General features: G+C 42.0%; 1 non-coding gene across 1 annotated transcript; it reads right to left on the bottom strand.

Annotated features, from left to right (window-relative positions):
• Window positions 1-8,079: 8,079 nt before the first annotated feature.
• Trnag-ucc (transfer RNA glycine (anticodon UCC)) lies at window positions 8,080-8,151 on the bottom strand. Its single transcript has one exon. It is a non-coding gene; the product is annotated as a tRNA-Gly (tRNA).
• Between the last annotated feature and the right edge of the window lie 6,186 nt (window positions 8,152-14,337).

Below are 14,337 nucleotides of genomic sequence, written 5' to 3'. Positions count from 1 at the left end.
ACTGTTTGTACCGTGTTCCTGAAATGTTGGGCAGACTCTGGAATTAGGTAGATGTTACTGTTTGATAAACTGACAACTTCATGTGCACTGTGATCAATTCTGAATGGTATGGAATTAGACATATTAGTAACTTCCTAGATAGGTTGTCTTTGTAAGGTGTCTATGTCCAGATTTTATTGCAGAGCTCACCAAGCTGGAAACTGGTTACGGCAGATACACATGTTTCCAAACATTGGAAGTGCTTCTAGCATTTGTAGAGATGTCTGAGATGGCCAGACATCTCTGCAAATGCTGGAAAACTAAGTGCTGTGTGAGTCTTGGTGTGCACCACTCCCCCTCAAGTCTTCTGCATGGATGTGAGAGATCACATCAACACCATGTGGGATAGTGTGCTGGGGCTGACTGGTTCACGACCTTCCCACCCTTATAGCCTGCTGAGAAAGAGGAAGTCAAATAGATTTCTTGTTCCAAATGAGAATTCATGACTGGCAGGGTAGAGTCTGTTCCTTTTGTAAAGTGATATAGGCGTGAGATGAGGTTGGCATGTAATGCTGATAATGCGTATGTTTACACAGCAACCCCATGTAAGAGTTGTTCCTAGAGCTGTTAGGGTCAGAGCCTGGCAACCCTAATGAGTCAGGCCCAGGAGGCATCTTCAATAGGTCAGTTAAAGAAATAATAGTGAAAAGCTGAGAAAAAGAAGTCTTATTCGATGTGGGTATATTAGGAAGAGGGGCATAGTTCCTGTATAAGTCCATTTCATTTTTGAGGTCTTGATATGAAGTTTAAAAAGGACAGAGAGATGTATACCTAAGCAGTTCTGGTGAAAGCATGATCTGTCCCACTCATCATGATTGTCTTAGCTGCAGTTTCTCATTCAAGGTGATCTGACAAGTTCTCAGGTGCCATGAGGCCCCTTTCCCTCCACCTGGTACCAGGCTTCAGTCTTTTCTTTGCCCCACATAGGAGTCCAGGAAAATGTCAGTTTCTTGAGGACCATTGTTTCAGTAGTCTGATGCTGAAAGGGAAGGACACTGACTCTTAGAGTATCTTCCTTGTTGCCAGTATGGTCACCTGATCTTTAACAGAGACGTGCTTAACAACATGTGCCCTGTGCTGGACTGTGCCAGAGCAGAAGTGGTCATCAGCTAATAAACTGATATAAACACAGACGCCTCTTTCCTGCCTCTGGAAATACTACTGTTTCCTCTCGCCATTTCTAATGGCTGCAAAAGTCATCCAGTTCTTCCTGGGATGATTCTTAGTGGAAAAGCTAACACGGCTGGCATTGCGGAGTCGGAGCGTGGGTGCTTTCAGAGGGATAGCAACTATCAATACTTCTTTCAGATTCCCAAGCCACCCATCTTCTGACATGTGGTGTGGCCTTGGCACCTGTTTGAAGTTAGTTAGATTCAGCTAGATTGTGTCTTAGTTCTTATCGGAGTTTTAACTGCCAGATGAAATAGCCAAGAGCTTTCTCTTCCAATGTGACGAACACCTGAAACCAAAATGGTGGTTAGTCTGTTGACCATGTACGTTGTGTCTCTGAAGAGCAGAGACCACATGCACCTGGAACATATGAAACATTAATACAGAGCAAACTTTAACAGTTCAAATTTACTGTATTTGGAGAGATTAGGGTTCTCACAAAATAACCTAGTGTTAGCTTCTAATATAAACATAAGTTCAGTTTCTCAACACAAGAGCTACCTTACTATCCAGGGTCCAGGAAAGCAGTAGTGAGAGAGATGAGGCTGGAATTGAGAGGCAATCGGCCTGCTGCAGAGTCACATGAGACCCTGAGACAGCAGACCCAGAGTAGAGCAAGAGGACGTGGACATGCTGGCTGCATGTTTGAAGAAAACAGGATGCTAGTGGCTTGTTTGGGAGAGAGTCCTTTAGTTGTCATGGGTCATATTTGATAATGTCCCACAAACCAAAAAACCTAAATGAGATAAATAATCATTCCGCTGTCAAGATCAAAAGGTACTGGGGACAGTCCAGAATCCCGGGAGCCGGAGACCTTTAAGAGTCAAACAATAAAGGTAGCACAGATCTGACTGCCTTTGAGAGACAGAACCCCGAGGTTCCGCCCAGCAGCTCTCGGTCCTCACTCAGCATGGACACCTGCAGCAGAACCAGGAGCAATCACTCCAAGGTTCTGTTCTGAGAATGAGGCTTCGAGGTGGGAGAGCAAGGGTGCCGGTCTAGCCTGGAGGCCAACATGGAGGAGAGGGGCTCCTCTGTCTGCTCCTCTTGTGTGTCCTCTCCAAGTCCCACAGCCAGCAACGGCAGACACAGACACAGCTGTCTGAATTACTGTTCTGCGATAGCCCCTCCAGGTATTAAAAATGACATTTTTTAAATAGATTTTTAATCGAAATAGAATTACATCACCATCCCCCTTCATCCCTCCATCATCCCCCAGCTGTCTTCCCTTGAATCCCTCTTATGTTCCCTCTTTCAAGTTAATAACCTCACTTTTCATTATTGTTACATTTCTATACATCTGTGTGTATAGGTGATACACATATATAAAATATATACAGGTATACATATAAATATGCAACCTGCTGAGTATATTTTTTGTCGTTTTTTTATATATGGTTTCAAGGTTGACCCCTTTGCATTGGACAAATAAGGGGGTTCGTCCCTGAGGCAGGCTGATTCTCCTTGCAATCATACAAAACGGGTTGCAAGCACACCAGATAATTTCATTTAAGGAAATGGATTATACACAGGTTTTATCTTTGGAAGAATTATTTGTTTATAATTGTGTGTACGTGTGTGCGTCCGCATGTGGATATGTGCACTTGAGTGCAGCTGCCTCTGCAGGCCGGATGAGGTCATCAGATCCTCCGGGAAGTAAACCCAGGTTCTCTGAATGACAGTGACTAACCGTCTCTCCAGTTCCTGTGGGTCCTTTTTAAATCCCACAAGCTTAGGTGCACAACAGAAAAAAAAAATTGAAAGAATGTTGTAGAAACAAAGTTTCCCAAATTTTTTAATTTATGTTTTGTTGGATATATTTTTAATAAAGCACAAATGCCTAAATATTAATACATGATTTACTGGTATCTGATCTTATATAATACAACAGATATTTACAAAGAATCCAGATAGTATATTTTGTACACATATCAATATATTCTGATTCACCCTCAGGTGTTTTAGGGAGTGGCAAGAAGGCCAAGAAAGGAAAGAAAAGCACTTTTTAGAAGGGAATCAGCCTTTAATTTGCATATAAACTGTGATGATTAATGTTATCAACTTTATGTCTACACAAGGATCCAAAGCAATGGCTCTCAATCTGTGGGTCGTGACCCCTTGGGGACTCAAATACAGGGTTTTACATTGCGATTCATAACAGTAGCAAAATTACAATTACAAAGTAGCAACAAAAATAATTTTATGGTTGGGGATCACCACAGCATAAGGAACTGCATTAAAAGGTCGCAACAATAGGAAGGTTGAGAACCACTGTTCTAGAGTCACCTAGGAGACAAACTTCTGGGCATTTAGGGGAGGCCCCATTCCATGGGCTGAGATCCTAGCTGGAATAAAAAAAAAAAAAGCAAGCAAGCATAGGACCAGCACGCATCTCTCTGCTGCCCAGCTTCCCTAAACTCATCTCTAGGGCTGAGTTAGAATAGCCTGGCCACTGGACCCTTTCCCGTCCCTTCTCTTCCTGTTCTCTTCTGTCACCCACAGCCCCACACAAGGGTCCCTCAGCCCTTCAGCCTTCACTGTGTTTCTGCATGCCTGACTCTCAGATATTCTCCTCACCTGTGTCTTGGCAAATTCCTACACATCTTGCTTATAGAATCAATGAGAAACCCCTCAACCTGCCATCCAACTACTCTTCAAGTCACCCTCCAGCACCTGCCTAGGTTTCTCTTGGTCTAGAGTGAACCTGTGGCACTGGCCGTCTCTACTAGTCTGGTTCCATGTTCCTCCCACACCAGCTCCCAGCATGCACCACTCATGTCAATCACAGCAGGGACACAAACACAGCATCCTGCTGACAGGGAGGGACTATGACTGCTCAGAAAATGGACCATTTACTTCCTTTTTTCTGATGCTCAGTCTAGTTTCTACTGAAAATGAAAGACTATGTTCAGCTCAGCCACGGCCCTCAGCTGTTGTGTAAGCAATGTCTTCCTTGGGAGCTGCGAAGGCTTTCTTTGTGTCTGCCAATGTCACCAGTGAAAGGGGCATAAGCAGGCCATGTGTGGTGTGACTTTAGCACAACCCTCACCCCGTGTTAACATGTCACAGCTGAAGAGTGAATCTGCAGCTCATCTCTCCTCAACTGGGATGTTGGCCACATGCTAAAAACAAAACCAAGATGTGTTTCCATGGTCCCCCAAAACAGCAGTCACTGCCCCAGCCTCAGGGAAATGCCATCTTAATTTTCTGAGTGGTTAAGTAAGTGAAGCCTACAGCAGATATTTTAGTAGTTAGCCTACTCTCTGGTTGTTCATGAGGCACTGACACAGTTGGATCAATTGAATAGGAAGTTCTTTGAAAACAAAGACTTCCCAGAAGGTGTACATGATAGTTCTCTGAAAACAAAGACTTTCCAGAAGATGTGCATGATAGTTCTCAGTGACGATTTAACTACCTTGACTATTTAATTACTCCTAGCTTAGCCATAGATATGATTAGCCATAAATAGTGAATCTTCCCTAATCTGTGGAAATGCTCTGATCTTCTACAGTGATTTATATAGAAATTTCCTTGCCTGGTTTCCAAGTCTGTAATCCAAGTGGGGTGGAAGTAATTACCTCGACTCATCCCTGAATATCCGGAGCATAGGGTAGCCCTTGGCTTACTCTAAAGTTGCCCAATATGTTTTGTTTTTCCTGACTATACCGAGGCCAACTTTCCCCAAAGATGGAATGATACATCCACACAGTTTATTTATGGCTTCTCCAAGGGGCCAAAGTCATAGGAGTAGGCAAAGCCAGTGGGTACCTGAGAGGAAATCCTTGCTTGTAACTGTTTATTCATTAGGAAAGCAGTGTGTAGCTATTTAATGGAGGTACACATGGTAGCTAGCCACAGGGAGGACACCAGCACACTGGCCTCTGAAGAGTTTGCTTCCACAGACTGTACTCAACAGTACGGTGTGTGGTCTATAGGACTCATCTCATGGATATTTGTATTCTTTCTTTAAAAATTCACTTTATTTTATTCCCTTAGTAAAAAAATGTATTTTCTACAAATGACTTCCCTGTTTCCCTGAGTATTGCAGGTATTTATACCACCCTCTAACTGTTCTTGGAGGTCGAGTTATACATATGAAAAAGAAACCTTCAGAAGTTAAGTAAATTCCCTCAGGTGACCAAGACTGGGGAGATCAGTGGTCTGGCACGCAGAGAGCCTTTCTCCTGTACATCTGTTCAGCAGTTGCTGAGCTCCCAGTCCATCGGTGTGGGACAGGTCACACAGTTTTCTGAGCTTGCAATACAGCCGTTATTTAGGGCAAAGCTGCAGAATTAAGGAAGAGAGACAGCTGGGATGTTTTGGCTGATGCCCAAATACTTTTATAAGCCATAATACATCTATTAAGGTCCAGGGTAATGGTCAAAATTCCTGGTATGGGTTGGGAGAACTCTGCTTGACCCCACTCCTGGGCTGCTCTGTCTGCTCAGCTGTAGCTTCGCAGGACTAGGCCATTATCTAGGACACAAGAGCCAGACCCAAGTCTGCATCTCTGAGCTACAGGCCACCCAGAGCTGCCAAGGAAGCTGATGTGGGAACACCACCCTTTGCCGGTATGACTTTATAGGAAATGCAAGCTTCTTCAACAGACATGCTCAGGCTCTAAGTTTATTTTGGAAAGTGATTCCACCACCAGTCCAAGATTTTATCCTGGACATTTTGGTTATTTTAAATTACTTTGCAAACACACGCACATTTAAATACAAATAAATGTTAGTTATTTTTATTAATCCCTATGTACAAAGCCAAGGTACTTTGAAACATGTACTAAAACAATGGGGGGGGGTGAGGACATATAGGTACCACAGCTCATCTATACCTTCAGTCCAGTCAGAGCTTTGTTTCCTGGTACTCTACACAGAGCTTGAGAAAACTATTTCAAACTCTAGCCTTTCTCTTTACATCCTGGATTCTTCCTCATCTGTTTCTCTGGAACTGGAAGACTCCTCTGGACTTGAGAGAGAAATACCACAGTTATTCACAAGAACACTTACAGATTCCTGATGGGAAGCAATCTTGTTTATATACAATACAGCTCTTTAGCTGTCCCCATTACCCACCTGTCTTGTGGCTGCATGGGTGGGAGAGAACTGCCCCCCCCACCCCGGTCCACCAATGCCTAGGGCAGGTGGGAGAGCTGACCCTGTGGTCATAAGAGCAGGAGAGCTGTTCCTGACCCCTACCAGCTGCAACACTTAGGAGAGCAGGCCCTGCACCTGGCCAGGGCAGTACAACAGAGTCATTTCTGTTAATACAGGTATGGGTGAGCCAGCCCTACAATTGTGAGCATGGGAGAACTGTCCTCATTTCACATCTGGAGGACCAATCCTACAACTGCCCAGGGCCAAACCCAGGGTTAAGACTTGACCCACCGCAACATCCAACCCATCTATGATCTGTTGGGGTGCATGAAGGGATCTGACCCGCATGCCCAAAGCTGCAGGATCTCCACAACACAGGGCAACAACAAGATATCTAGGAAGAGTCCTAGTGAGGGCCCCACATGCATAGTGTAGTAGAAACCAGAGGCCTTGGACCAGACCAATGACTTTTGCAATATGGACAAAGGGGTTTAAGGCATGACTCACTGTGCCACATTGCAGCTTCCATGACAAGATGTTTAATTCTTCCCTTTATTTCATTTTATTTTTTCCTTAAATTTTGTTTTATTTGGGGGGTGCAGGGGTGGAGGGCAGATATGAAGGGACAGAAAAATGAATGGGATCAAGATATAAGATGTAAAAGACACATAGAAAAAAGAGAAAATGAGGTCATGATTTTGAGAGAGAGAGAGAGAAAACAAGTGAGGATGGTATATGGGAGGGACTGGATTGAGGAAAGAGAATGTAGGCAGAAGTTTTTGTCCCACAAGCTGCTCCCAATTAACCATACAGAGGCTTAATATCAGTTATAAATGCTCGGCCAATAGCTCAGGCTTGTTACTAGCTAACTCTTACATTTAAATTAACCCATATTTCTTATCTATGCTTTGCCACATGGCTTGGTACTTTTTCTCAGTATGGCATGCCCATCTGGCTTCTGTCTGCATCTGCTCACTACTTCTCTGACTCTGTTCTTCTTCCCAGCATTCTCTGTTTGGCTCTCTCCCTAACCTTATCCTGTCTAGTTATTGGCCAGTCCTGCCTCTTTATTAAACCAGCCACGGCAACATCTATTCACACAGTGTAAAGGAATATTCCACAGGGAAGTGATGTAATTACATTTTAATTAAAAAAAATGTCACGGAGCTATGAAAAAAATGATAGAAAATATAGTTTATATAGACTCTCATTAAAATTTTAAAAAATTATCATGAAAATTGTCCACTAATTCTTTGTCTCTGGTGTGTCCTGGATACTTAAAATTTGATATAGCTCTAAGATTTCATTTATAATATTGAATTAACAACTAGTACTGAATTAAAGTATAAAACTATTGTAATATTATATAAATACAGTCATAATAGTGAAAAACAATACAACTCCTTTTTGCTTTTTAAAAAAAATTAAATTAAGATTTATTTTACCTTCATACAGGAATAATTGTATTTTGATCAAATCCCCCTTTACTTACCACCTCCAATTTCTCCTAGGTCTCCTCCCCCACATTTCCCTTCTAACTTCTTGTCCTTATTATATCTATCTATCTATCTATCTATCTATCTATCTATCTATCTATCTATCATCTATCTATCTATGTAGCCTGTCGAGACCAACTGGTACTGTCTGCATGCACATGTGTATATGGTTGTCCAGTATAGCATGATTGGTCGGTCACACAGTCTCAGGACAAGCTGAGAGACACCAGACAGGGCCACCCTCAGCCCTGGACATTGGCAAAATGTGGGCACCCTGCGTTGGCTGGGAATCAAACCCAGGTCAACTGCTTGGAAGGCAGCTATGCTCACCACTATACCACCAATGCCGCACTCCAGTACAGCAACCATGGTAAGCCTACTATCTGACCCCTGCTAGGGGTACTGGCTTTCTTTCCCCCAGTAGTCATCGATGTAGTCCTCCACAAAGGCCTTGTGAGCCCCTAGACACCCATTTGGAATACTGACCACACTGAGCTTGTGCAGGTCCTGTGTAGCAGACACAGTGTTTAGAGCTCAAACTGCCTGTTATGTCTGGGAGACACTGTTTTACTCCAGTCAGTCCTCCATAACCTCTGACGCTTTCTTCTCCATCTTCTGGGGCATTACCTGAGCCTTGAGATTGGGGTAGGGCATGATATAGATATCCAGTTTAGGAATGACCCCTCCACGGTCTCTCATTCTCTGCACTTTGCTCATTTATGTATTTCTGTTAATCACTCTAGTTTTTAGAGGAACAAGGGGTGTTGTGTGATGTTTTGTGTTCTGACAAAGCTTGCCTGGAGATCAGAGGGCAGAGCTAGCCACTAGTTAACCATACAGGCCAGGTGGTGGTGGCTCATGCCTTTAATTCCAGCACAATCAGGAGGTGGAGACAGGAATATAAATAAGGCAGGTGGAGACAGGATCTCACCATGCATTCTGTCTGAAGATTGTAGAGGTAAGAAGTTTCTAGTGAAATACCTGAGAGCACAAATTGGACTTGGGTTTAAAAAATAATTGGGACAAAATATTAGGTGAGTATATAAAGAGGGTGGGTCTTGAAAGGGCTGGAGGAGAGGTTGCGATTATGATCAAAATGCATTATATGAATTTCTCAAAAATAAATATAATTAAATATAACAATAACAAAAAGAAGTTTCTAGTGGCTGCTGCTCTGCTTCTCTGATCTCCAGGCAAGCTTTATTTGTCAGAACACAAACAAAGGATCATACAACAAAGGGGTTTCTATGATGAGAGCTATTACTAATCTACAGGTGAAAGGATGTCTTTAGGCAGTTGGGTACTGTATCAGTTCAGCAGTAGTAGGTTCTCCCTTCGGGTTTATGACTTCCCTGGTTCTGGGTTCTTGTCCAGGAAGGAGTTCTTTCCTATTGAGTGGCTCTTAAGCCCAATGAGACAACTGGTGGTTACCTTCCAGTCGTTTGTGCCACTCTTGCACCAGTGGGCGTCCCTTGCTGGGCAAGTCCTTGTTGTGGTTCACAGGTTTCACAGCTAGGGAAGACAGCTGATGACTCTTTTCTCTTAGCAGCCTGCATAGCACTCTGGCTCTATGAAAGCTACCCATCAGGAGGACACTTCTGGTTTAGTACCAGCTTGACTTCTCCCTGTCCTTTGACCAAAGTCGGTAGTGTTTTCAGCAATAGGGTCTCACCATCAAGTTCTAGTGGGCAACCGAGAGCAAAGGCAGTACCCTGTACTGTTTTGATGGTCTCTTGGATACCCCTGACAACACCTCAAAGCGCTGGTCTCTTTGTTTGATGGACTATGGTTTCTTGGTATGTCCTCTTCTGTCTTCAGAGAGGTGACTGGAGCATAATGAGTCCTTAGCCTTCTCTTCTCTGTTTCTTGTTGTGGACGGAGTTGGGTTGTTTGTTTTTTTTTTTTTTGGATACATATTTATTGTATGCACAGTTTACTAGCACTTGGTTCATTTTCATTGGGTTGTACTGTTATGTTGCATGAATGTGTCACACTTTATTCTTTTTCCCATTTACTGACACTGGGTTCTTTTTCCGTTGACCTTCTTCAGTGGAATAAACAGTAATGTTTCTTTTGATGAATAGGTGCATGGGTACTTTTGGATTGCATTAATTTCCTAGTGTTATACAGCAAATAACTACATTTTATGGATGACTTGAAACAATACCCAGTTTCTGTGAATCAGGCATTAGGCTCACCTGGACTGTGTCATTTGTTTGGGACCTCAGGAGGCCACAGCTCAATGCCAGCAATCAAGCTTCCTTATGGAGTGAGGGTTACCAATAGAGGTGGAGCAGTGGTCAGCAGAATTCAGATCCTTGAAACTGTGGGACTGAGATGCCTAGAGCCCACCTGGAGTTTCCTGCCCCAGAGTGCTCAGCATAGCAGTGAACCTCACATCAGCATGCTTCTTCAAAAAATGCACACCCTCTTCAATTAGCCACCTTGCAGCTTCTGGTATGCAGTGTAGGGGTGAAGAGCCAAGCCTCTCCCATGTGACAAGGTATTTCTTCTGTAGACCAGGCTAGCCTCAAATTCAGAGATCTGTAAACCTCTGCCTCTAGGGTGCTGGGATTAAAGGCTTGCATCACCACACCAGGCTCTAAACTTTTCTTTAATTCCTTTTCACAAGTTGGAAACTTAGCTGTGTAGGATGTTGCCCTGAGGTCACCACTCCCTTTATTTCATTACTTAATTTGTTTATCTCCTTAAACACAAGACTTAGCTCCATTCCAGTTTCTGGTGCTCCTTTTCTCCTCAAAATTTACATTTTCTTGCTCCTTTTCATTATAAATCTGTATAAGTGTGACCAATAATAACCACACAACAGAGTCAATACTAAGCTGTTTTGAGATTTCCTCAGCCAACAGAATTAATCAAAAACTCTTCACTTTAGCCTCAGGCAAACTTTTCAGACAAGGACAAAAAGCAGCCACATTCTTAAGCAAAATATCACAAGAATGATCTCGAGGTCACATACTAATATTCTTCTCTTCCGAGACACTTTGATCTAGGCACCCACAGTTCAAATCACACTCAGCACCACTGTGTTCCATGTTCCTACTAGGATGGCCCATTAAACAGAACTTAAAGCATTCAACTGCTTTTTTAATCCACAGTCCCAAGGTCCTTATTATTCCAAACAAATACATGTTCAGGCCTATCATAGCTATACCCCACTCTCAGTACCAACTTTTGTCTTAGTTGGGGTTTCTGTTGCTGTGAGGAGACACCATGACCATTGCAACTCTTATAAAGGAAAAACATTTAGCTGGGGTTAGCTTACAGTTCAGAGGTTTAGTCCATTATCATCCTGGCAGGAAGCAAGGCAACCTGCAGGCAGACTTGGTGGTAGAGAAAGAGCTGAGAGTTCTTACATCTTGACTCACAGGTAACAGGAAGTGGTCTGTCTCATTGGGCATGGCTTGAGCATATATGAGACTTCAAAGCCTATTTCCATAGTGACATACTTCCTCCAACAAGACCACATGTACTCCAACAAAGGTATACCTTTGGGGGGCATTTTTTTTTCAAACCACCACACATGTCACAAATTACACAAATAAAACCAAGACTAAGAGCTTGGAATTGCTGTGAGACTGTCTTCTAGGAAGCTCAGAGGCTACACCTCTTACCAACATCTTACCAACATAACTACCTAAACATGAGCTGAACAAGAACAGCTGTAGCAGGAATTCTAATTGGTCTTAATAATAAAAACCTGGAGTCAGCTATCAGGGTGAAAGCTGAAAGATCAGAGACGCAGAGCAGCAACCACTAGAGAGTTCTTACCTCTACAACTTCTCAGACCAAAGGGGGCTGAGCTCCTGTCTCCTCCTGACTTATAGTCCTCTCTCTGCCCAGCCATATCACTTCCTGTGTCTACCTCCCTAGTGCTGGGATCAAAGTTGTGTGCCACCACTGCCTGGCTCTGGTTCTCTTTTAGACTGGATCAATCTTGTATAGCCCAAGGTGACCAGAGATCCATTTACCTCTGCCTCCTGAGTGCTGGGATTAAAGGTATATGCCACCACTGCCTGGCCTCTGTGGCTAACTCATGGCTTAGCTCTGCATTCTAATCTTCAGGCAAGCTTTATTTGTTAGATCACAAACAAAATATCACCACAAACAACAATAGACAGTTTAATGTGGATGAGGGAGGGGGAGTCAATCCTACACAAAAGATTACAGGAAGCTAAGGAATGCTGAGTGGGAGAAATAGTCTTTCCCAGGGAAAAGCACAATAGTTGGTTTTCCAATACCCAATGGTCATTCCTGAAAACATACATACAAGTGACTTTATACAGACTGAAAAGTATGTATGTATGTATATATATATATATATATATATATGTGTGTGTGTGTGTGTGTGTGTGTGTGTGTGCATGTGTGTGTGTACATATACACATGTCATATGCATGTATATAACATGTATATTATGTAACAACAATTAATTAAAAAGATGCCATAAATTCAAAAGGAAGCAAGTAGGGTATATATGGGAGGGTTTAGTGGAAGGAAGGCAAAGGAAGAAATGATGGAATTATATTCTAATCTTAAAAAATAAAGGACATTTTTAAAAAGTATAGTTGGGCTGGAGAGATGACTCAGAGATTAAGAACACTAGCTGCTCTTCCAGAGGTCCTGAGTTCAATTCCCAGCAACCACATGGTGGCTCACAACATGAGACCTGGTGCCCTCTTCTGGTGTGCAGGCATACGTGCAAGCAGAACATTGTATACATAATAAATAAATAAAGCCTTAAAAATGAAATTAAAAAGTGTAATTAAAGTAAAAAAATTAATAAAAAACATAAAATGAAAAAGTAGCATATACATGATATCAGAGAGACAAAAAAGCAAAGCATGGAGGCTATACGATGTTCATGGATTAAACTAGAGATTTAACACAATGATCATCAATAATACAATGTTTTTCTTTCTCTGTTCAAGTAGATTAAAGTAATTGTAAGCTGTAGGTGGAAGTCCAGAGGTCAAGTTCTGGCTATCATGATCGTGGACAATCAGAGGAACAATAAATCTTGTTAGTGAACACCGAGAGCTGTGTACAGATGTAGCTATAGCCTAGGTGGTGTCAACACAAAGGCAGACAAATAAATGGTGAGGTACAGAAGCAGAGGCAGGTGGATCTGAACATGAGCTAATAGAAACAGTAAAACTCTGGTCATGTGTCTATACAATGGAAAGGTGTAAACCTTTGTCCTCCAAACTGTAGCCTAAAAACAATCCCAGGTGTACCATATATGTACAATTATGCCAGCAGCCATGTCAGAGGAGTGGCGGGTGGCAATTGAAGTTCAAGGTGTCAGCCCACCAGGAGGAAAATCCCTGATGTGTGAATCTCAGATAGACAAGGCCCTGAGACCTCAGACTCCAGAATGTCTGTTGCTTCTGCTGTGCCTTTACATGTCTGCAGCTGCCATCTTTCTCTGGTATCTGGCATAGTGTGGATGGATGTGGGGAGATCCCCACTGCCTGTTATGTAGTGTGTTTAACTCATGGAAACATCCCATTCTACTGGATGTTTTTACCTGTGGATTATTATGAAGATGATTTCTTCCTACGCTGTACTGTCTGATTGTTGTTAATAATAATAATAATAATAATAATAATAATAGTTTAAATAGAGTTTTGGTGCTAATAAAACAAGGAAGTGTCACACAGCTAGAACACATGAGTTTCTATTGAGGAGCCATATAGACCATAGCTTAGGTTAATGATTAAGAAAAACAATTGAATCCCAGTAGCCCAGCTAGCTTAAATTCTTTTAATCTTAATGTTGGGAGATGTGTTCACAGGTTTCAGAGTGCATCATAGCTGAAACAAAGCTTTGAAAATAACTTAAAGTTAGACTAAGATGCTTTGTTAAACAGTTTTGAGATGAAAAACCCAAGAAGGCAATCTAAAATTTTAGAAAGGCACATAGTTGAGTGAGGAACTCGTTAAGGTCAGGGAACAAGAACAAAGCAGCCCAATTGTTATCAGCTGATGTGTCTTTCTTGCTAGGATTGGTTGATGACCAAAGGTGATGATTAATTCCTTATACCCATTTCTGCCCTCAATCTCCTTGTATAAAAAACTATTGATGAGTGTGTATGCACCCTAAAGATTTAAAGTAGAGCTGACTGATTCTTTATATATATAAGTTTAAATTTGTGATTCCTTTAAGATTCCTTATAAGATTGCTTTTAAAGATAAGTCATAAAATGATTGATCCTTTCTTTGTAACTGCTAAATGCAGCCTGCCAGTAAAAGACCTTACTGAGAAAAAAAACCTTGCTTGCCCACACAGTTAATATATAACAAGTTGCTTGAATATGAATGTACGTGGGTTCTTGTAATAATTTGTTTTTCACCTGTAATATGTAAAGTGTTTAATCGTGTAAGGGATATAGAAAACATGCTGTTTTTTTTTACTTGTATTCCATTATAATCATTCACTTGAAAAACAGAATGTAACCACATTGTAATTTTTATGTTGCCTGAAAGATTTTGCTAGAATATATAAGCTAT

This window comes from Peromyscus eremicus, chromosome 8b (genome assembly GCF_949786415.1).
Source record: "Peromyscus eremicus chromosome 8b, PerEre_H2_v1, whole genome shotgun sequence".
NCBI lineage: Eukaryota > Metazoa > Chordata > Mammalia > Rodentia > Cricetidae > Peromyscus > Peromyscus eremicus.
The sequence above is the reverse complement of the archived record's forward strand: the minus strand, read 5'-3'. Positions and strand labels throughout refer to the sequence as shown.